General features: G+C 41.2%; 1 protein-coding gene across 3 annotated transcripts in view; it reads right to left on the reverse strand.

The window, feature by feature from the left end:
• Positions 1 to 26,077, reverse strand: part of LOC137235799 (axin-like) — a 647,628-nt gene that overhangs the window by 279,357 nt on the left and 342,194 nt on the right. The gene's annotated exons all lie outside the window — the stretch shown is intronic.

Below are 26,077 nucleotides of genomic sequence, written 5' to 3' on the forward strand. Positions count from 1 at the left end.
GATCGAAGATTTCGCAGAACCGAACTTGACCAGTACATTAATAGCGTTTTTAAACTCGAAGTTAAAGGGAAAGCCCGCAAGCAATACAGACGCAAGTAACTTCAGTTAATGAAATTATAATAGTTCTACGTAATGGGATCAAACCAGACAACTCGAAAGTTGTAGTAGTGAAAATGAAAATAGCAGCGTTACACGTTAACAATAACAATTATACAGATTTTGCCAAAAAAGTTGAAGAACTAGCTGACTCACTTGAGACGTCTCTTATTATTGAAGGGATAACTCAAGAAATCACTCATGAAATGACAGTTGAACAAACGGTTAACGTGTGTCGTTTAAACGCAAGATCCGACTTAGTCAAAACTATTTTAGCCTTAACGGCATTTACTGATCCGAAAGACGTAGTAGCGAAACATGCATTCATGCGAACAATGCATTCAGAAATTCACGTGGTAGTTATCGTGGGTTTTATCCGAATAGCAGCTATACTGGTTATAGAAATAATAGTACATTTTCATACAACAGCACCGTAACGGTAACAATAGTCAACGATATTGATATGCTAACGAAAATGGGTACAAAAATAGCAACAACAGTAACACACGTTCAAATTCAAATAACAGTAACAATAGAGGCAACAATTCAAGATCGTCAAACGGTAGAGGTAGGAATGCAAACGTACGCGCTTTAAACACGAGTGCCCCTCAGGAGCGAACTCTAGGGTAGGACGAGCTAAGCGAGTAAGCGATTTTCCTTCACCAATAGGCATCTATTGTTTAAATTTAAATTATCCAGATTTCATAGTTACAACTTAGCGAGTCACAAAAATTTATTTCTTTCCTAGTAGACACTCAAGCCGACACTCCTTTAGTAAAAATATCATGTATAGACAGGCATTTTTTTTAATTACAAACGACATTATTAACATTACCGGTGTTACTTCCTATTCAGTTTCCACTTTAGGTAAAATTACCGTAAATTTAAAATTTTCAAACTTTTCCTTAAACATACTTTACATATAGTAAATGAAGAATTTAACATTCCGTCCGATGCCATACTGGGTAAAGATTTTCTGAAACTTAACAAATGTATTATTAGCTATGAAAGCAATATTATTACCTTTTGGATAGGTAATGAAAAATGAAATCCTTCACGGAACAGAAAGCGACAGTTGTATCATTCCTCCCAGATGTGAAATTTTCAGACTTTTTGATTTAGGAGATTCACCCGATTCACTTTTCGTAGACTCGCCGGAAATTCAAAAGGGTGTATTCACAGCGAAATGCATTGTTAATTCCAGTAACCCAATAATTGAAGTCATAAACACCACGGACGATGTGAAGTATGTGAAAAGAAATAGCATTCGAATAGAAAAACTTTCAAACTACAATGTTTATTCTATTAACAAAACTGGAACCGACGACAAACGTACACAAAAACTTACTTCAATTCTAAAAAGACAAATACATAAACAAGCACAGAATAAATTAATTTACGGAACTTCTATGAGCACTAATTCAGACTTGCAGACAATGACCCGGTATATGTTAAAATATATCGATTGCCATATTCTCAACGCAAAGAAATAAATCGCCATTAAAGTAAACGGTCAGACAACGATTTGATTGATCCTAGCTACTCTAATTATAAAGTCCTTTGATTTTACTCCCAAAGAAAGAAATAATTGCTGATAAATTTCCTCTTGCGAGAGTTGACGATATTTTAGAGAATCTTGGTTGGGGCAAAGTATTTTCCACATTAGATCTTTTTTCGGGATTTCATCAAGGGAACATCCTGATTCACGTGACAACAACTTCTTTCAGCAATAACCGTGATGCATTTAGATGGAAAGTTCTTCCATTCGGATTGAATATAGCACCCAATTCGTTCACACGAATGATGTCAATTGCTTTTTCGGGTATACCACCTAATGATGAATTTTTATACGTTGACGATATTATCGTCATCGGTTGCAGTGAAGCACACCACATCAAAAGTCTTTCTAAAGTTTTTAATACTAGTAGGGCTTTCAATCTTAAACTAAATCCAAATAAATGCAACCTTTTACGACCGGAAGTAACATTTTTGGGTCACAAATGCTCCCAGATGACTCCAAAATAAATTCTAAAAAAAAGTATACAAAACCAACTGATAAAGACACGGTACGACGTTTCGTCGCATTCGCTAACTATTACAGAAGGTTTATACCAAATTTTGTGTCTCTGGCAGCGCCTTTAAATAGTTTGAGCAGAAAAAGAGTTGAATTTGATTGGAGTAGAGAGTGCGAACAATCATTTCAGTCGCTGAAAGCAACGTTACTTTCTCCAAAATTGCTACAATACCCAGATTTTAAAAAACAATTCATTAGTACGGTCGCTGCTTCCACAACTGGAAGGCAATGATTTACCAATTACTTTCGCTTCTAAAGCATGTAATAAAGCAGAGCAGAAAATATAGAACTGTTAGCCATTTTCTTTGCAATAAAGCAATTTCGACCATATGTTTATGGCACACATTTCATTGTAAAGTCAGACCATAGACCTCTAGTATACCCTTTCAGTATGAAAGACCCATCATCAAAACTTTCGAGAATAAGCCTAGAACTAGCTGAATATAATTTCACTATTGTATATATTAAGGGTAAATCAAACGTTGGCGCTGATGCACTTTAGCGCATTAAAATCGATGAGATTAAGGAATCGAACAAACAAATTTTAGCAGCACAGACAAGATCAAAGACAAAGCGATGAAAACCTTTATAGGAAAACGTACAAAAACGACGAAAAACAACATACTTTACACGTTTACGACAAATTTTCATTTAATTTTTCGAAAAAAGTTCCACGTATAAGATCTGAAATTACTTACGATAAAAATAGTAAATCAACAAGTTTAAGAATTTTTGCGCATATAAAACATAAAAAACTCGAGTTACTTAGTTTTGAAGTGTCTAACGAAATAATGACTAGAGAAACTACTTTCGAGGCTTGAATTAGAAGCCAGCAAATGCAACATTAACCAAATAGAATGGCCTAAAGGCGATATTTTTTTCAAACGTTTTGCTATTACAAATTTAAAAGGTATCAGGAAAAAATTTTTAAATCATTAGAAATTATTCTAACAGATCCAGTAGAGGCAGTAACAGACGAAGACACAAAACTGAAGTTAATGACAATTTACCATAGCGATCAAATTTCAGGTGGACATTGCCGAATGAAAAAACTTTACGTAAAACTACGAACAAAACTTTATTGGAAAAATATAACTCGTGATATAGCGAAATATATAGAAGTTGTATTGATTGACTTTTAAAGAAGCTTAAACCAAAAACAAAAGAAAAAGTTGTTTTAACACCAACACCTTGTAAACCATTTGATGTACTAGTTATAGATACAATAGGACCCCTTCCCGATTCCAAACACGGTATAAAGTTCACAGTCACCATGATTTGAGACATGTCTAAATATTAGGTAACCGTTGCTGTAGAGACCTATATATACATATGTCGGTATGGTTGAGCGATAGTTGATGTATGGACGAGAGTAGAGATAGTTGATAGATGATATACAGAAGTTGACCAGTGCGGTTGTGTGCATACAATAGAGTATCATATGAATATACCTGTGAATTGGAACGCATTTAAATACATATTATAAATCATAACACATTTGTACATTTATTTGGCATAGCATAAATAACAGGTGAGTTATTAAAGTGGCGACGAGGATGAGATCCAGTGGCCCGAAATTAAAAGAAAAATTTGCAGAAAATTTAGCAATTGGAAGCAGTGCACGGACTTTACCACTTTATTGGTAGATCTACCAACTTCTTAGCCCATTTTCATTTTCTGCCACTTCTACCACCAAAGCCCAATAATCTACCACCATTTGCCTTTGTAAGGAAATTAGGAAACGATTCATTTTCGAAGACGAAAAGTTACATTACAAATGACAATGATTGTTCCCTTACTTAAAGCTTTTCCATTTCACTAGACTTCTATAGAAATTCTTAACAACGAATGGCGATCATTAATGTTATATGATAAGGAAATAATAGAAAGGATATTTTCCGACGATATTCTTAAAGGATGGATAAAATTGGGAACTGAAAACTACCTCACAGTAGTGCAGTCGCAGAAAGGTACTCCTCTATAATGAACGACATAAAAACCGCCAAGCGTAATGGATTAAAAATTTCAAGCATTTCTAATCAAATATTAATAAAAGAGTATTGTATAGATTTTATAAAAAATTTTACTTTGTAGAAGGTGATTTTGTTCCTTGTATTTAATAACACCCATATGGAACTAGATTTTTCTCTTGTTTTTGTTTCTGAAAATTTTTTTTTTGTTGAAATTCGGTTCTTATTTTGAAAAATTTGTGCACAAATTCAAACTAGAAATACATTTGTTTATTTTCATCATTTTTTATGAATAATTTTGAACGAAAATAAAAAAAATTTTAAGTAAACGATAACATGCCAAAGTCGGTTATTTTGCGGCAGAAAAATAATGGTACATTGGAAAATTGTTGTAATGAGACGAATCGGTAAAGTTTCCTCAGTATTTCAAGCTCAAAATACAGGAAAAAAGCAAGTATGATATAGGCATTACTTCTTGAAAAAAAAAAAAATCTACCAACTTCTACCACTATTTTAATTTTTCGTCTACCAACATTCTCTTTTTAAAAGTCCGTGCACTGATTGGAAGTAACGGCAGTTGCGGCCACTTTATTTTGGCGTGGGCGCAGCTGCAAGAAGTGGCTTTTAATATTCCGGGGGCTTTGGTTGAATCCAATGGGGAAGTAAATGTATTTAAAGTTCTAGTAGACAAACTGAACTGTAGACAAACTGAACTGAACTGAACTCTAATTTTGAAAGGCACCTATTCCGAAGTTTGTCCCCTACCGAAGGTGAAAATTTTAGCAAATATTTGTTGCGTCTAAGACATCAAGTATATAAGTGCGAGTTTGGCACAACTGCGGCAGAAATTCTTGGGACCTGCCTAAAAGATAAAATAATTGACTCTTGGGCTCCTATTGAGTTAAAAAGGAAGCTGCTAGAGAAAGAACAAAGTATTGATGAAATAATTGAATCCTGCCAAATCTTTGAACAGATTGGTAAGCAGTCGGGGTCCATGTGCTTAAAAGCAAGCGAAGAAAAGATGAACAGGATTACAGCCAAAACATTCGGTAAAGACGAAAAGGATGAGTGCAGTAGGTGCGGACAAAAAGGGCATGGGGCCAAGGACTCAAAGTGTCCAGCAAGAAATCTAAAGTGCAACAAATGTGTCATAGTGGGAAATTTTGCAAGAAAATGCAAGACAAAAAGGCGGAAATTCAGTGGAGGTGTACCCAGTTCTCCGAAAAAGCGGCGATTAGAATCGGTTAAGGTTCGGAATGTTGAGGAAGAGGACGGACAGGAAGAGGAGGTTCGAGAATTGAATTGTTTTGAAGTTGTGTATGATATGAGAAATGATGAAAATTTGAAATGCGGTATTGGGGGGTATGCCATATTAATGGTCATCGACTCGGGTACACAACTGAACTTGTTGAGTGCAAACGATTGGGAGGTGTTAAGAAATAACGCTACAGTCATATGGAATGAACGAAAGGACTCTTCCACTAAGTTTAAAGCCTATGCATCAAGCCAAACAAATCAAGTGAAACGAAATGTGTGTGGAACGTACGACAACTTAAATTTCTCGGCCATGTACTATCTGATGAAAGCATCGCACCAGATCCGAAAAAAATCGAAACGATATAAGAGTTTCGAGCCCAACAATCGAAAGAAGTTAGAAGCTGTTTAGGACTGGTAACATACGTAGGAAAATTTATTCCCGACCTAGCCAGCACTACCGTACCATTAAGATGTTTGCTGAAACTAAATTTTAAATTCGTTTGGGATGTTAGTCAACAGGAAGCATTCGATAAACTAAAACAAGCTCTTTCGGAGCTACCGAAACTTGCATATTTTAACCCACAGAAAATAACGCGCGTCATAGCAGACGCCAGTCCTGTAGCTTTAGGTGCTGTATTACTACAAATCGACAAAATGGGCGAGACGCAAATCATATCATTCGCTAGCAAGAGTTTGTCGGACATGGAGAAGCGATACTCCCAAACAGAGAAGGAAAGCCTTGCACTAGTATAGAGAGATATTATTATTATCTGATGGGTTTGGAATTCGAACTAGTCACTGACCACAAACCGCTTCGAGCAATCTTCAAACCAACCTCGAAACTCCCGCCAGAATAGAGAGGTGGCTACTCCGTTTACAGCCGTTCAAGTTCAAGGTAATATATCACGCGGGTAAGGAGAATATAGCGGACTCCGTGTCCAGGCTTTGCAGAATCGAGAAAGCAAATACGTTTGACAACGATCACAACCATAACATCTTTCATATAATCGAGAGCGCGGTACCTTCAGCCATGGGGATATATGAGATCGCGATTGAAAATGCAAAGGATCAGGAACTGATAGACGCTATATCGTATGTTAAAAACGACCTGTGGTCTGTGAACAAAAACAACATCTATTACCCATTCCGATACGAATTATCAACGATGGGCAACATCTTGTTTCGAGGTGCTCGCATTCTCATCCCAAAAACTCTACGGGAGAAAACACTACACTTTGCTCATGAAGGACATCTGGGAGAATCGGCCATGAATACCAAGAGGTCAAGTTCACTAAACGAATAACTCCAGAAGTAATCATTTCTATTTTGGAAGAAGGCAGGCAGTTTGTAAGTTCGAAGTTAAAGAGTTTCTGCCAAACCAACAACATAACATTAATCACAACACCCCCATATTGGCCACAAGCCAACGGAGAAGTCGAGAACATGAACCGGTCGTTGGTAAAACGATTAATAAAAGCGCATAACAACAAAAGAGATTACAAAGAGGAAATTCAGAACTTCACGCTAATGTACAACGTAACGCCTCATGGTACGACCGGGTCATCACCATCCGAACTGATGTTCAATCGCGTCATCAGAGATAAGATTCCGGGAATACAAGAACTAACAGAAGATATGCTAGACTCAGCGGCTAGAGATCTAGACATGATCCACAAGGCGAAAGGGAAAGAGAAGGCAGATATGAAGCGAGGAGCAAAAGAACCCGACATCGAAGTGGGTGACAAAGTCCTCTTGCGGAATGTTGTATTCCCACACAAGCTTACACCAACGTTTGACCAAACAGAGTATGAAGTACAAGAAGTAAGTGGGAACGAGGTAACAGTAACTGCAAACGGAAAGACTGTGAGGAGAAATATAAGCCACATCAAAACAATGCCGGTTACCGCAAAAAAAATCCTTCAATCTCAAGAGAGCATACCGAGGGCCAACCACCACCACCGCTAAAGTAACAACACCATCCACACAGATCGCAGACGGCATGTCTTCCCAAAATGGGTCGTCATCGACGTCGGTTACAGCATAGAGCCGAAATAAGATCATCAACAATCCTCACTACATTTGATCGCGGAGATGGAAGGAAGACTCAAAAATAAGGGAGAGATGTAGAGACCTATATATGTGGCGGCAACCACATATTACGAATTTACATAAATAGCTATAATAGTTTCTTAGTGTTCATTTTAGAATTAATACCTAATGGGTATAACTAAAGGTTAAGTTATCTTATATTTTACTTTACATTATTATTCCAACTACATTTTAATATAGCATAATAATGCTATCTCTTTCACTCATATGAATTAAGCTATTATATTATTGTTCTCAATAATGTACAAGACATCACCTGATGTTCCTTATTTACTCCAACAAGAATTTACAGCAATGTCTAATTACAATTTACTGCAATGTCAAAAACCAGTTGGATTTTGACTATTGCGTCGTGCTGACGCGTTATGAATTATTAAATAAATACCAAGATCCTACATTGGTGACCCCAACGAAGACTACAACACCGAAGGTGAGCCCTACAAAAAGTACAGTGCAGTCATCAACTGCTGAACTTTTGTATCACATTGGGCATACATCTTTCTACTTCGCCTTGTACTGCCATCTTGTACAAGAGCAGCCTGTGAGTATTTTAAACACTCATTGGCATTTATTGGTTTTAATTTGAAAACAATTTTTTTTTTGCGCAATACCAATTTACAAAAATGCCATCCGATGAGGAGACACCGCGCACATCAAAACCAGCATTGTTTTCCGGCAACAACGCAAACACCGCAACAATCCGTGTGCCCAGTTTTAATCAAGACAAACCGGCACTATGGTTTGCACAATTAGAATCGCAGTTCAGAAACCACAACGTGACAAACGAGATCGACAAATTTCACCACACGATCCCACTTATAGATACGCGCATTGCTGCAGATGCTGAAGATATTATATTGAAACCACCGGCAGACAAGCCATATCAAAAATTTAAGACATCATTAATCGCTTGCTATTCGAAATCTAGAGAAGCAAAACTTCTTCAGCTTATGGACGGGGAGCGTCTTGGCGATAGAACGCCCTCTCAACATCTTCGACATCTACGCGGATTGGTTCCTGATATTAGCGAAGAGGTTTTAAAAACCAGGTGGCTCTCACACCTGCCCGATCAAATGCGCGCATGTTTGGTTGCACAACGCACAGCCGAACTTCAAGAGTTGGCCGAAGCAGCCGACCGTTTGCATGATGTACTCAAACCAGCCCCTGGCACACATGTCGCCGCAACATCGTTTTCAAGCGCCCAAGGTGTTTTGCACTCAGACTTCGAGCAACAGTTAGCTCACATTACGAAATGTCTGCAGAAATTGATGGATAGCCAACAAACAACTGGACGTAAACGCTCACGCTCACAAAACACCATTAGAAGCAGGTCAGTTTCTCCCGCTAGTACAGCCGGAAGCATGTGCTGGTACCACAAAAAATTTGGCAACCTAGCTCAAAAATGTACACCTGGTTCCAAACACGTGGGAAACGAGTCAGAGAGACGTTAGCGGCGGAAAGCGCCTCTCTTCCACCATCATACCGCCTCTTCATCATCGGCCGAGCCACCTGCACCCAATTTTTAGTGGACACTGGCTCCGAAGTTTCAGTATACCCATACAGAGGTACTGCCACTGCGAAGATGGCGACTGGTTTACAACTCATTGCAGCTAACGGAACGCCGATCAATACATTTGGCGTCACAACTATCAGTTTAAGCATCGGTCTTCGAAGACCATTAACATGGCGTTTTATATTGGCAGACGTATCACGTCCAATAATAGGCGCTGATTTGCTATCCTACTGCGGCCTTCTCGTTGACCTCAGAAAGCAACGCCTTATCGACGGAACCACTTGGCTACTTACCAAAGGCACCACCCGGAGCGTAGATGTGCAGTCAATCAAACTGCAACAACCGCACCAATCATCTGCGATTTGGAATCTACTCGCTGAATTTCCCATGGTTACACGCCCAGACGGTATTCCTGTGCAAGTTTCACACACAACGAAGCACCACATTAAAACAACACTCGGTGCTCCAGTAAGTAGTCGCGCTCGTCGATTGGCTCCTGACCGTCTAAAAATTGCGAAACATGAATTCGAGAAAATGATCAAGCTAGGAATTGCAAGGCCATCAGACAGTCCATGGTCATCTCCACTTCACCTCGCACCCAAAAAGTCTGGCGAATGGCGCCCATGTGGCGACTATCGCCGCCTTAATGAGCGAACTATACCAGACCGGTATCCAGTCCGATATCTCGAAGATTTTACCGCCAATTTACATGGTACGTCATGCTACTCAACCATCGACTTAATTCGAGCTTTCAATCAAATTCCTGTAGCAGAGGAGGACGTACAGAAAACCGCCATAATCACACCGTTTGGGCTCTTTGAGTTCCCATTTATGACATTCGGTCTTCGAAACGCGGCCCAAACATTCCAGCGTTTCATAGACGAGGTTACTCGGGATTTGCCATTCGTTTTTGCATACATCGACGATTTATTAGTGGCATCTGCAAATGAAACCGAGCACCTACAACACTTGCGTATTGTGTTTGAGCGTCTTCAACGGTATCGTCTGGTTATAAATGCAACAAAAACGCATTTGGGTTTAAACGAAGTCGAATTCCTCGGCCACACTATTTCTGCACACGGCACAAAACCACTTGCAGCTAGAGTGCAGGCAATAATCGACTACCCTCGACCGTCAACCATCACTAAGCTTCGTAACTTTATTGGAACAATCAATTTTTACCGCAAATTTATCAGACACGCATCAACGTTATTAGCACCACTAAATAAGCTACTTGAAGGTCCAAAAATTTCGGGAAAAACTCCCATAACTTGGACTTTATCACTGGAAAATACATTCGCAGAATGCAAAAAGGCCCTTGCAAATACAACACTATTGGCACATCCAAATCACAACACGGAATGGGCAATATTTTCAGACGCATCTGAAAGTGGAATAGGTGCCGCCCTCCAGCAACGCAATGACGATCACTGGCAACCGCTTGCTTTTTTCAGTCGCAAGCTTTCAGCTTCGGTGCAAAAGCGATCAACATACGATCGCGAACTTAATGCGATTTACGAAGCAGTTCAATATTTTCGCCACATTTTCGAAGGGCGACACATTGTCGTATACACGGACCACAAACCGTTGATGCATGCCTTCAAACAAAAACCTGAACGTGCGTCACCGTGGCAATTCCGAAGATTAGATTTCATAAGCCAATTCATGACTGAAATTAGACACATCGCTGGCTCAAACAACATAGTTGCCGATGCGCTCTCTCGAGTCGACGCAATCCATAAGGCAGTTACGTCTGAAGAGCTCGCACATGCTCAGGCCAATGATACAGAGCTTCAACAGCTAATCACCGACTCCAATACTTCACTAGAACTACGAAAAATAAGCAGCAATTTCACAGACTCTCTACTGTGACATATCGACAGGCACCGCACGGCCTTTCGTTCCACAACCACTGAGGCGACGGATATTCGACACACTCCATTCAGTTTCACATCCAGGTCGTCGAGCATCCAGGCGCCTTATAACAAGTTCGTTTGGCCATCGATTAACAAAAATTGCATTAGATGGGCAAAAGCGTGCATTGCATGCCAGCGCAATAAAATCGCCCGCCATACAGTCTCACCCATCGCAACCTTTGAACCACCATCAAGTCGTTTTGAACACATCCACATAGATTTGGTGACTCTCCCACTGTCAAAGGGACACACCAAGTGTCTTACGATAATTGATCGGTTTACTCGATATCCAGCCGCCGCACCACTCATAGATGGCACAGCGGACAATTGAGTCAGATCTTTTCAAAAAACTCTCTGACCTCCTCGGTTTCGAACATCAACGCACAAGCAGTTACCATCCTCAATCAAACGGACTTATCGAACGCTTTCACCGGCAATTTAAATCATCCCTTCTGTGTCATGGCGAATGTTGTTACGATGCACTTCCCGCAGTTCTCCTCGGGTTGCGTGCTGCTTTCAAAGAAGACATCAAAACTACACCAGCAGAAATCGTTTTCGGTGAACCAATTCGACTACCAGGTGAGTTTTTCGCACCATCACGTACAAGCATTGATGCACCCGAACTCGTCAAAACGCTCAGAAAAGCATTCCAAAACCTAACACCTACGCCTGCATCTCGGCACAACAAAGAGAAAATATTTATTTCAAAGGAACTTGCTAACTCATCGCACGTATTCATCCGTAACGACAAAGTTAATCAGTCATTTTCATCATCATACGATGGACTATTTCTCGTGGTAGAGCGATCTAACAAATTCTACAAAGTGATGCTTCATGGGAAACCTACTACAATATCCATCGATCGACTCAAACCAGCTTTCCTTTGTAATGATGGAAGCGAACATGTAAATAGCAGTCCATCAGGGGATAATCACAATAACAACACCGAGCAAAGAAGCCCAAAAAGAGTTCGTTTCCAAATTTCATCAAAATAATTATTTTTTCCTGTATGTAAAATCATTTTTTTCTGTATGTAAAATTTTTTTTCCCGCAGGGGAGATATGTGGCGGCAACCACATATTACGAATTTACATAAATAGCTATAATAGTTTCTTAGTGTTCATTTTAGAATTAATACCTAATGGGTATAACTAAAGGTTAAGTTATCTTATATTTTACTTTACATTATTATTCCAACTACATTTTAATATAGCATAATAATGCTATCTCTTTCACTCATATGAATTAAGCTATTATATTATTGTTCTCAATAATGTACAAGACATCACCTGATGTTACTTATTTACTCCAACAAGAATTTACAGCAATGTCTAATTAGAATTTACTGCAATGTCAAAAACCAGTTGGATTTTGACTATTGCGTCGTGCTGACGCGTTATGTATTATTAAATAAATACCAAGATCCTACATATATACATATGTAGGTATGGGTGAGCGATAGTTGATGTATGAACGAGAGTAGAGATAGTTAGTTGATATACAGAAGTTGACGAGTCCGGTTGTGTGCATACAATAGAGTATCATATGAATATACCTGTGAATTGGAACGCGTTTAAGTACATGTTATACATCATAACACATTTGTACATTTATTTGGCATAGCATAAATAACAGGTAAGTTATTACAGTTGCTATACCAGATAAATCAGCAAAAACAATTGTATCGGAAATTTTTGAAACATTTAATTTAACATACGGCGTAATGAACGCCATAAAATCACATTTAGGAACAGAATTTAAAAATGAATTCTTAAATGAATTGACATCACTTTTAAACATAAAACATGATTTTTCAACTTCATACCATCATGAAACTGTTGGTACAATTGAACTTAATCGTAGAGTTTTTAATGAATATTTACGTGCATATTTAAAGGATAATTTTTCTGATTGGGATGTTTATTTAAAATAGTTTACTTTTCTACACAACACAACAACTAGTTTTCGACAATAAATTTTCTCCTTCCGAGTTAGTAATTGGGTAAAATGCAACTTTGCCTCATGAATTACATAAAGAAAAACTTTATCCACTTTATAATGCCGAAAACAATGCCTTTAGGATAGGACGGCACGACCATCAACTATAGAATTAGGCGATAAAGTTCTTCTACAAAAAGAACCACGAAACAAACACGAAAATATCTATGAGGGACCGTTTATTTTTACAAAAATAAACGACCCTAATGTTATAATTTTTGATAAAGTAAAAAGAAAAGAAAAACTGTACACAAAAATAGAATATTATTTGTCTCGTTATTGGCCGTTAGTATTTAAAACAACTAAAATTTTTGGTTGAGCTCAAGGCCGGGTTTTCTTAAATAAAACACTTGGCTGTGTATCTTATACCAAACCAGAATAAAATACACATCCAAGTGTTTTATTTAATAAAACCCGGCCTTGAGCTCAACCAAAATGTTTAGTTATTCAAAAATGGAATAAATAAAGTAAATTAATAACAATTCATTTATTTTAAATCCTTTATGTACATAAAAGTTTTTTTTACAAACAGCTAAGAAAGCATAACAAAAAAAATATCAATTTAAATCTCGAATTTAGTATGTAATCAATGCAAAATGTAAAAAAAAAAAAAAAAACAAACAAACAAGACACCATATTCTAATATATACATATACATTTTTTAATATACATTTAAGAAAATGAAACTACATAAATTAACTGTAATAAAAAAGACTAATGTAATGTTAGTAACTTCAAAACTCTAAAAGAAAGTTTATTTCGCTATAAAAATGTAAAATTGGTCCGAACGAACGAAGGTTAAATGGAGGAAGGTACAGCATAATATAAGCATATTCGCTCATTCGAGACAATGTACGGAATGCAAAGAAGAATATGAATATGAAACTTGATCAATTTGTCAACTTCTTATCGAAGGAAGAATGATCTAAGGATATAATAAGCTAAACAAGTTATGTATATGGGGCTTTAGCTGCATCTGAAGACGCATGTCGTCACACAAGTAGGTTTCAAATAGTTCTGGGAGTTCCTGAAAAAAAAAAGTTCTGGCTTTTTAAATAGAAAAAAAGGTTTTATAATATTTTAAAATTATCGACTTTTGAAAAAATTTGAATATTGGACGTAATTTTGCAGAACTTTTTTTTGTCTTTTTCAGGAACTCCAGAACTTTTCAAAAGCTACTCATAACAAGTAATAGAACGATACGAGTGCTGAGTGAGTAGTATCGATACATTTCCAAAAATTACTGGAGTATTTCGTACTCGTTGCGTTTTTGCAAGTACTGAGTAAAGTATCTATACTTTACCTCGATAGTTTTCCCCGATACTTTACCAAGTGAAGCTGATCTACATGTTTAAGATCAAAAAAGTTTATTCCATTAACACCATAGCTTGAACATACATTGAGATGATCGACGATGCGGTAAAAACACGGCATTTTTCTTAAACCGACTTTTTTTTATAATGGTGGGAGACGATTTCCGCATATGGTGGTAACAGAAAAGTATGTGTTTATTGTCCAGAATCACTAACCACTAATCACTGGAGTTAGCAGCTTTTACAGCTTCGTCGACGTTATATTGGTAATGAAAATGGTCAAAATCAGATTATATACACGCCTACTTTCAAAAATGGAAAAAAGGAACAATACTTTTACAAATACTGTTGAAGCGGTGAAACTTGATGAGTGGATACAAAAAATTACGATGTACAATATAAATTTATTAAAATTTTGTAAAATTGGTGTGGCGCCGCCTACATTAGGCGGAAACAAAGTTCTAAAAGTTCTGCAAACCATTAACAAAAGCGTTGACATCACTTTGCAATATGGCGGAGATAAATGCAAGGCGCGATAACCTCCGAAGAGATTTTAAGCCGATCGTCTGTTTCAATTTGCGTCGTGCTCCTTTTAATTTTTCCTACGAATTGTCGGGACGGGACCAACTTTTTTATGCCGACTCCGATCGGCATCTGCTAGGCAGATGAGTTTCCACTGAGAGCTTTTCATGGCAGACATATACTCGGAGTGCTTGCCAAACACTGCCAAGGGGGGCCCCGTCTAAAAAAGGTTTCTTCTAATTAAAAAAAATGTTTCCCAAATTTTGATAATACTCTGCCCGGGACGTGAACCCAGGATCTTCGCTGTAATAGACGGAGCACGCTACCATCACATGGTCCTTGGTATTATATATTGATCCGAGCAAGGACCAAGCCTATTTTGAATAAATTGGGCTTATAATTTTAATCTTAACAAAATTTCCAATATATGCATATATACATATTGCAACGAATTTTGGGGAATTCCGCTTATTTGAAACCTTCTGCTAACGTTCGAATCGCTGAACTGTCGAATAAATAACTCCAATATTCTGTATTGCAAAATTGTCTTTATTAGACTACTTTGGGAGTAGTAGCACAATTATACTTCACAATTATACTTCACTTCGCAACTAATAGCGTGTTTAAATCAAACTGATTAGTTATTACTCGGCTTGCGCTGCTTTTATACTCTCTGTTTCCTCGTTCATCCATTTCTCATAAGCTCTAGTAATTTCGCGAACAATTGTAGCTCATGCTTGGTTACCAGCTATATAAGTACATGTATTTTTGTAGTTTATAGCCATATGCGTGTGTATGTGTAATTACTTCGGCTGATGACTACATCCGAGTGTGTGAGATATTTCTTCGTCGCCTTCTACATAAGTGTTGTCAGCTTTAATGTATACATGTACATAAGAGTGGCAGCTTCATGTTTTTGTTGTTGCGTGATTATTTACTAACAGCTTAGTGATGCTAATATTCGTCATACTGCCCTCCACCTAAGTCTGATCGTCCCGATCAAAAAAATCTCTCGATCCAACCGCTGCTAGCCTCACCAAATGCACAATCCTTCTATTTCGTGGTTTCCCAATTGTTTGTATGCCGTAGATGACATCACTGATCTTCTTCACAACTTTGTACGGGCCTCCCCAGCTACATTGAAATTTCGAAAGAACAACTTTCCGCCGGTGAGGGTTGTATAACATTACCAAATCTCCCTCCAGGAAACCTTCCGAATTGTTGTTCTTGTCGTACCTGTGTTTCATCTTACTATCCTGGTTCGTTCCCTTACACTCTGTTGTTTGGCCAATGAACTACTTCGTAGAGCGTGATCTTGACGGATTGGCTTTGCATAATCAGTATCGTTTTGACGTTTCACAACAGTAGGGCGCGCCGGCTTGAAACCACCCTTTCATTCTTTCTGGGAAATTCTTTCCTTCGTTTTAATACGTCCATTTGGGTTTGTCAATGAAAGCGTTTTTCTCGCAGGTACCTTTGATTTTGATTTGTTTGGGCCATTCGTTCCATCAACCTTTGCCCGATCTACTGCCTTTGACTTTGGTGGTCTATGTGGAATCTCCTCCACCAGCACTCACTTACTTCTAAACCCTTTCAAACAATTCTGCCACAACGAATTTGTGCAGAACCGAGACCGTCGCAATTAAGACTTCACATACCACTTCTCCCTGGAATTGGTTATACTCGCCAGTGACCGTACGAAACCTTGCTCCAGGTAATGGTTTTAATCTCCTGTTGACCAAATCAGATCGGATTAAGGAATGAGATGCACCCGTATCTACAGTCAGTACATGCTCTTTGCCATCCACATATCCTCCAACAGTAAGATTGATCGATTTTATTCCGATTTTTGATACAGGGATAACGGGACATTCAACAGCTGGAGCTAGCTCTCGATCTTTACATCTGACCCGCTCTTGCCCATCTTCTCCAGCTTTGTGCTTAAGACCACCCATGCTGTTGGAACCACTAGGATCAAGATCGCAATGATGTGCAATGTGAACGGGCTTCCCACATTTGAATCATTTGATAAACTATTTCACTCCGCTTTTGCGATCCTTTCTGTGCCTCCAATATTGTGTCCACCCAGTCTGGCCATTCTACTTCCCCACGGCGTGCTTTGAAAGCTGGCTTACACAGAAGCGATGCTGTTTCCTGAATCAGACCATGTGATACCGTTTTTGCGAACGTAGGTTTTGGGTCGGTTGCGTATGTCGCTCGCTTCGTTTCGACATCCCGTATTCCTTTAATAAAGTTCTGAATTTTTACCCTTTCGGTGTATTCCACGGGTGCGTCCGCATTTGCGAGATGAGCTAATCTTTCAACATCCGAAGCAAACTTCTGCAAAGTCTCATTAGCTTTTTGGTAGCAGTTTTGCAACTCTATTTGGTATATCTGTTTCCTGTATTCGCTTCCGTATCGCTTCTCTAGAGCGCTCATCAATGTTTCATAGCTGTTCCGTTTGTACTCTGGAATTGTCTGAAAGATTTCAGCTGCAGGCCCTTTCAATGCCACGAACAGTGCAGCATCTTTATCTTCAGCATTCCAGTTGTTCACTGCTGCCGTCTTTTCAAATTGAAGTTTGAATACCTGGAAAGGAACAGAGCCGTCAAAAGATGTCATTTTTACCTTCTGATTGCTCGCTGGAATGGCTGGGCGATTTAGTTGCAACTCCTGTATACGACCTCTCAATGTTTCAATCTCGGCATCGATTTTGCCCTCGAGTTGTAAAATTTGTGTATCCTGTGTCACCGGCTTCGATGATACCCTTATCTCCTGTGCCTCCAGCTGCGAGGATATGCGGACCTCTTGTGCTTTCAACGACTCAGCCAACTAAGATGTCATATATGTCTTCTGTTCTTTCAGTTGTGATGACATATACGTTTTCTGTTCTGTTAGCTGCGATGACATGTTGGTTGATATTTGTGACGACATTTCTGTTATACGTGTTGCCTGGGTCTCACTTTTGTCTCGTCCCCATCAGGATGAAAGACATACAGGTCCACATTAATGCCTTCCGCCTCCATTACCTCTCGTAGTCGTGCCAGAAGTTCGATTTTATTACCGGTTGTATTCAATTCACGGCTCTACAACTCCTTCTTCAGTTGCTGGATCTTCAATTCACTCAACTTTGCCATGCCCTTGTTGTGCTTTGAAACTCTGGAATTTATTCAACAATCCCACTTCTGACACCAATTGTAACGAATTTTGTGGAATTCCGCTTATTTGAAACCTTCTGCTTACGTTCGAACCGCTGAACTGTCGAATAAATAACTCCAATATTCTGTACTGCAAAATGGTCTTTATTAGACTACTTTGGTAGTAGTACAATTATATTTCACAATTATACTTCACTTCGCAACTAATAGCGTGTGTAAATCAAACTGATTAGTTATTACTCAGCTTGCGCTGCTTTTATACTCTCTGTTTCCCCGTTAAACCAGTTGTAAGCACATGTATAAGTTAAGTTATGATGCCTATTGCACATCTCTGCTAAGTCAACAATATGCATAGCTTCTCCACGTAGCCTCAAACAACTAGTTAGCAACCAAGTCAAATGGCAAGGTCAATTAATGCAGAGCAAAACAAACCAACAAATTATCATCGCTTGCCTAACAACAATCCAACTCAAATGCCCATCGCTTGCCTAACAGAGCTTGCCCAACAACCGCCCAACTAATCGCATGAAAGCACTACGGGATGCTACCATAGTAACATCATGTGCAAGCCAACAGCATAACAACCCACTGCATACATACGATCACAGCATAGCAACATCATATGCACGGGCTTGGTATGCAACCAAACGGTAGAACAAGTAATCGGGCGTGGTTCTATCATAGCAACAGCAGGTTTAATATCCAGCCCAGCAACGCACTGCACAATGTCACTGCTTGAGCTTGCTTGCCATAGCAACGTGATGGTCGTAGGCAGGCATAAAGAGAAGCGATAAAACTGATCGCGCGACGTCGCTGCTTGCACTTACCTAGCAACTTGCACTTATCATAGCATCACATGCGCTAGCAACAACATCTGAATGTGCGCCGGTTTTACGTATGATAACAGCAGCAGCAGAATGGCATTAGGAAAGGTATTTAAGGAGGCATCATTGCCTTTCGAGGGTAATTCAGTTTAATCAGAGAAGTTGCACGGTCAACTAATTAGTCGCTAAATATTTAAAGTTGTTTTAAATAAAGTGTTAAAGTGTATTAAAATAAAGTGTTGTGTTGTGTTATTTATTTAAGGAAAGCAAGGACCATAAGGACCTGCATAACTTATATTTGTAGTTTATAGCCATATGCGTGTGTATGTGTGAGTAACTACTTCGGCTGATGACTGCATACCAATATGGTAAGCAACAATACTACTAATAGCTTTTGATACTGTCCACCACGGCACATTACTGCAAGACTTGTAAGTCTCCCCTCTTTCTCCTAGTCTCAAAAGGTGGACCGCAAATTATTTGCCTGGTCGCCAGACATCGGTGCAATTCGGGAACGTAGCATCTAAGCCCAGAAGAATTAAACAAGGTGGTGTTCCGTCGCCCCTTTTATTTTACATATCGAAGAATTGCACAACGCTTGGGAGCAGTGGTCGACCCAACAGAAGTGGAGCTCGAGCGCTTGGAATGGGCCCATGAAGCGGTAGAAGTAGGTCGAAGGCAGTTCAAAAGGTTTGCTGCGAGAAACCCTCGGTTCTGCAACCGGTACGAGGAGGAAGAAGCGTCGAATGGCAGAATGAAGAGGCAACGTTCGGCGGAAGGCGACAAGCCTGCTTTCAATAGGCACAAAGGACCCAGTCCTAGAGCCGCGAGGCAGGGCAGTCGCATAGACAAGACAAGTAGGCCCAAAGCTGTAAGACAGATGGGCTCCAATAGCGAGGTAGCAACTACCCCGAAAGCTGCGAGTCAGAGGGAAGTTCCAATTACGGAAGTAGGAGATAAGCCAAAGGGAGATAACGCTAAGACTCCGGCTTTCTCGGAGGCGCTAAAGGGAGTTAACGCTAAGACTCCGGCTTTCTCGGAGGTGCCAAAGGGAGATAACACCAAGACTCCTGCTTTTCCCGAGAAGATGAGTGATGTGGCAAAGCATTCACTGACTGTGGCGCTGGTTGATCGTAGCAGTCCTTTCGGACAAATGACTACTGAAAGGTGGAGATCTGTGGAAAGGGAGCTTATTAGCTTAATGCTTAAGATGATGCGGGAACAACCAAGTAAGCCCCTTCCAACCTTTGATTCGGGAGGATGGTATAATGGTGTGAAGATGATAGCGTGCGACAACATCGCGAGCTTGCGGTGGCTTGAGGAAGTGGTTCCAAACCTCCAAAGGCAAGGCACGACCGTGCGGTTTGAGGTGGTGGATAAAGCGCAAATCCCCACGGTACCAAAAGTTAAGGTATGGATACCATGTGTGATGAAGTCGGAGGATACACTGCGACTTCTGCAGAATCAGAATCCGAACATACCGACACAGGATTGGAAGTTACTTACTGTATCTCGGCCTACCGAGGATGGCCAGTTCTACATCTTCCAAACAAACAAGCAGGCGGAGGATATTTTGTACACGCAGCTTGGTAAAATGTCCTTTGGCACTGGCAAAATTTACATGCGACTCAGGAAAAGAAGTCCCGAGGATAAAAACCCTAACACGCTAGAGGTGGGCGAAGTCGAAAAGGACCTCAAAAGCCTAAGGGAAAAAAGACAGGTGGAGGTCCCCGACGTCACCACGAACGTGCTAGAAGAGGGCCAGCCGCTAAATGGTGCTGTGACTCGCACAGAGGAACACCTGGTACAACAGTCACGAGAGGCTGAAGGGGCCTCGAATACTCTAAACCAAAAGGGCAAGGGGAGGACGACGACGTCAAGACGAAGGTGCTGGAGGGGAAAAACAGCCCAATGGTGCTGCGAGTCCTACAGATAAACCTCCAATACAGTAAAGTGGCATTGAGCGAACTCCTCCTAACCCTTGAGGAGGGTTCGTTTGACGTGGCGCTGATCCAGGAGCCGTGGCTCTCATCGGGAGGAAAGGTTTCTGGACTTAGCGCGCGCGGGTTTGGCGTTTACTACGCGCAAACGGAAGGACGGGTGCGAGCTGTAGTAATGGTAAGGAAACAGCTGCATTCATATATGCTGGCTAATTACACCACTGAGGATCTCGTAGCGGTGGCCGTTGAGCAAAAGAATAAGCAGGCATTTATCCTGGCATCCTGCTACATGGCCCATGCTGCGGAGGTTCCACCGATGGAGTGCAAAAGGCTAGTACAGGAGGAAGGGCGCAAATGGCGGTTGGTCATAGGCGCAGATGCATATGCGCACCACGATGCTTGGGGAGGAGCAGATACGAACGAGAGAGGCGAATCTCTCTTTTGTTACATCCTGCAAACCAATTTGCAGATAGCCAACAGGGGAAATGTCCCTACATACATTGGTCCAACATCCAGCAATGTTCTGGATATTACATTGAGCTTCGAGCGTGATATATCAAGGTATGATTGGATGGTTCTTCATAGACCATCCTTCTCCGACCATGCGTATATCAGCTTCAGCACCCCCTAAAGAGGGTAGAGAAGGGAGGAACCTTTAGAAACCCTAGGTCAACGAACTGGACTAAATTCCAGAAACATGTAGAAACAAAACTGGGACAACCCAAAGAGGTTGCTAATGTAGAGGAACTGGAGGAGTCGAATGAATTCCTAACAAGGACGCTTATGACTGCGTATAACAAAGCTTGCCCTCTACGAAGATTCAGAGGAAAAGCAAAGCCGCCATGGTGGAGCAATGAGCTGAGTCTTCTAAGAAGACAGGTAAAAGAAATGTTTAAGCCTGCAAAGACCGCGGAAATCGAAGCGTGTCGGGAAGACTACAGGGATCTACAAGCGTGAAATTACCAGGGCGAAGAGAAACTCATGGAAAAGTTTCTGTACGGACATAGAGTGCTCCAGCGAAACAGCACGGTTGAAAAAAGTCCTAGCAAAGGGAAACATAGTCCAGGGACTAATAAAGAAAGAGAAGGGGGATGGTCACGTAATAGTGAGGAATCCCTTGAGGTGCTTCTCGATACACATTTCCCATCGGGAGAAGGTTTAGAAGAGCCAGCAGACATCACTCACACTTCGATCACGGAGCTAGTAGTGCCGGGCTTGGTGACCGATACCAAAAAAGAATGGGCAGTGAAAACGTTTTCTAAGTTTAAATCGCCGGGCCCAGACGGTATATTCCCGGCCATGCTAAAAGTTTCAAGTATGGCGATCGTGGAATAGCTTAAAATAATATTCGAACTGCTCGTTTAGCTTTTCTACCAAAGGCGGGGAAGATCGGTCACGTGTATCCCAAAGACTATAGACCCATTAGCTTAACATCATTTCTGCTCAAAACCTTTGAGAGGCTGATAGATGTGTACATAAAGTCCAACGTGGATGAAAAGCTGCTCTCCACAACATAGCATGCGTACACCAAAGGCAAGTCGGTAGACACCGCATTGCATAGGGTGGTAATAAGCATAGAGAAATTCCTGGAATATAAGGAGTATGCTCTAAGAGTATTCTTGCACATTGCCGGGGCTTTCAATAATGTTGCAAAATGGGCGATTATGGATGGTTTTAATTACATTAAAGTACATCCTGCCTTAATCAGATGAATCGGTTGCTGTTAAATTGCAGAAAGATTACATCACAATGGGGATTGTACGAGGCCACTAAATCAGTGGACAGGGGCACGCCGCAGGGAGGGGCGCTACCACCTCTGCTGTGGACGCTGGTCATCAACCAACTGATCAGGCAATTCGATGAGGGACCCGTAAAACTTACGGCTTACGCAGATGACGTTGCAATTGTCATAAGTGGAAAGTGCCTTCCAACGATTAGTTCTTTGATGGATCGGGCGCTTCGGGATATTCATACCTGGGCATCTAATGTCGGGTTGAAAGTCAATGCGGAGAAGACGGATATGGTCTTGTTTACAAAGGGGTACAAGGTCCCAAATTGGACCAGGCCTAAGTTAGGAGGGGTGACCTTACAGGAGAAACCTTGTACAAAATATCTAGGAATCATCTCAGACAGTAAGCTGTCATGGAAGCTCAACGTGGAGGAGAGGGTCAAGAAGGCCTCAACGGCACTCTATGCATGTAAAAGAATGCTGGGGTGTACGTGGGGCCTATCGCCCTCTCTTTCTCATTGGGTTTTTACAGCGATTGTAAGCCCTATTCTCTACTATTGAGTTCTTGTTTGGTGGAAAGCCACACAAAAAACAACATACCTCAAAAAATTAGAGGGGGTATGCAGACTATCGATGCTTAGCATTACGGGAGCCCTGAAAACAACCCCGACGGCTGCACTATATGCCATTCTGCACATCCCACCTGTAGACCTGGTAGCAAAGAACAAAGCGTTAACGACCGCAACCAAGCTCGGTGCTTCGGGCAGCTTGAGCGCCGACCATATGGCCATAGTAGTATAGCGTCATCAATCACAAGACGAACAGACTACATAATCCCCTATCTGTGCTTCGAGGGAGATCTTAAGGCTACAATAGAGGTGGCCGGTTGGCGCAAGGGTGCGCAAATGGCGGACGAGGCGATACATGTGTACACCGATGGTTCCAAAGTAGTGGAAGGAGTAGGACGGAGTTATTTTATAACATAGGTCCTGGTTTTTGATAGGCTTTTTCAGTTTGGTCGTTAAAACAAACTTCCGGTAACACTACGGACTCAATCAGTCTATGTGATGTCCTCATGGACCGGCCAGTTCAACCTACCTACCTACATATCGAAGCTCCCTTAGCCACCAGAAGGAGTTACCATTGTTTCCTATGTCGATGACTGCGCGATAATGGCTAAAGGTCCCAGCCCACCCACAGATGACGTGTATAATTAAATAAGAAACTATCTCCCTAATTTCTCCAGTTCTTTCCCCTCGCGAAAACTGACATTGTCACCGACCAAATCATAGTTGGCCTTATTTACAATATACACAAAACAAATGCCAATTATACCGACTACCACAAATACTAGGTTTGGTTCGATTATGATCTACATTATGGCGTGCATGCATCCGCAATTGTACCTAAAATCCAGAGCTGTAACTAAATTCTCAAATATCTGGCCAGCAGCAAATGGGGTAAAGATAAAGAGACGCTCATTGCCACTTACAAAGAAATTGTCCGGCTGTTTGTATGCTACGCGTCTTCGAGCCTTAAGGTTACTCACTGGAAGAAAATACCCGGTTAGGCGATGCAAACCTAGAAATCATCAACATCTACATCCCTCCTGCCACCTGTTGCCCCAGTGGATACCGCCCTAATATTGGCTCCTTACTCACTGGCAAAAATCGCATTATCCTAGGCGACTTTAATGCCCATCGCGATCTATGGCATTCGAAATTGCGGGCGGACAGTAGCGGTGAGATGTTGGCGGATCAAATAGAAGAAACGACGTTCTGCACAATAAACGGAGACGCCCCCACACGTATGGTAAGAAGCTGTCACAGTTCGCCGGATATCTCAATCGTGAGCGCAGAACTCGTAAACTGCGTCAACTGGCAGCCGATGGCAACACTGGCAGCCGACTACCTGCCCATACTTATTTCTTTCGAGCGTACCGCCGACTTCATCGTTAGAGAAAAACACACTTTCATAAACTTTAAAAAAGGAAAGTGGGACGAATACAAATCTTTTACAGACAATCTCTTTGTTGCCCTTCCTATCCCGACTGATGCCCGCAAAGGGGAGCGTGCTTTCGTTTCATTCCCACCGGGAGAATTCCCGAAATTCGGCCCCACTTCCCGGCGGAGGCTGCAAATTTAGCGAGAGAACGTGACCTTACAAGACAGCTCGACCCAGGCGACCCCCAAATAAGGGATATAAACCAACGCATCAGATTGCTTGTGGATGAGCACAAGCGGGCGAAATGGAAGGAGCACCTACGAGGTTGTAACCTCTCTGCCGGTTTGGGTAAACCTATGTCCACCGTAAAGTCCCTATCGAATCCGTCTAAGCACAATGACAAAGTTTCTATCGCCTTCGGCGATAAAGTGCTGTCGGATTCAAAAAACTGCGCGAGCGATTTCTGCCGTCAATATGTAATGTATTCTACGGTCGACAAAGATAGACGGAGGGCCAACAGACACGCACATAAACATAAATTCACCGCGTCACCAATTACCACCACCGCCAGAGAGGTTGAAGATGCCATTGGTCACGCTAAACCATCCAAAGCAGTGGGCCCAGACGGTATAGCCATGCCGATGCTTAAAAGCCTAGGGAAAGAGGGTTTCAAATACTTAGCGCATGTCTTCAACCTGTCTTTTTTCACCTTTGTCATACCCGAAAAATGGAAAATGGCTAAGGTGGTCCCGCTACTAAAGCCTGGGAAACCAGCTAACATAGGAGAGTCGTATCATCCGATATCTCTCCTATCGCCAGTAGCAAATACGCTTGAAGCCATTTTGCTCCCCTACTTCCAAGCAAATTTGCAGCTAGCCTGTCTTCAGCATGGCTTCAGAAAACTCCATAGCACCACCACCGCGCTAAATGTCATCAGCACCCAGATAAATTGTTGTTTAAATCAAAACCCCCACCATAGAACAGTACTCGTAGCGCTAGACCTATCAAAAGCTTTTGATACGGTCAACCATGGCACGTTACTGCAAGACCTGGAAGGGGCTACCCTTCCCCCATGTCTTAAAAGGTGGACCGCAAATTATCTGGGTGGTCGGCAGGCATCGGTGCAATTTAGAAACGAAATATCAAAACCAAGAAGAATTAAACAAGGGGTGCCACAGGGTGGTGTCCTTTCCCCACTTTTGTTTAATTTCTACATATCTAAGCTGCCTTCACCACCAGAAGGAGTCACTATCGTTTCATACGCCGATGACTGCACAATAATGGCCACAGGACCAGGCCCACAGATCGATGAGCTCTGCAACAGAATAAACCGTTACCTCACTGATCTCTCCAGTTTTTTCGCCTCGAGAAACCTGGCATTATCACCGACTATATCTTCCGCGACCTTATTTACAACATGGACGTCCCAAATGTTGACCATTTTGAACATCCACGTCGATGGCACTACGCTACCGACTGTCCTACACCCCAAAATCTTCGGTGTGACGATTGATCAGGATCTACATTTTGGTGAGCACGCAGCCGCAATTGTTCCGAAAATCCAGAGCCGTAATAAAATCCTCAAATCCCTTGCTGACAGTACCTGGGGAAAAGATAAAGAAACGCTCATTACTACATACAAAGCAATTGGCCAGCCGTTTACGTGCTACGCATCACCCGTATGGTCGCCAAGCCTAAAAATTACCCACTGGAA

Source organism: Eurosta solidaginis, unplaced genomic scaffold (assembly GCF_040869045.1).
Source record: "Eurosta solidaginis isolate ZX-2024a unplaced genomic scaffold, ASM4086904v1 ctg00001082.1, whole genome shotgun sequence".
NCBI lineage: Eukaryota > Metazoa > Arthropoda > Insecta > Diptera > Tephritidae > Eurosta > Eurosta solidaginis.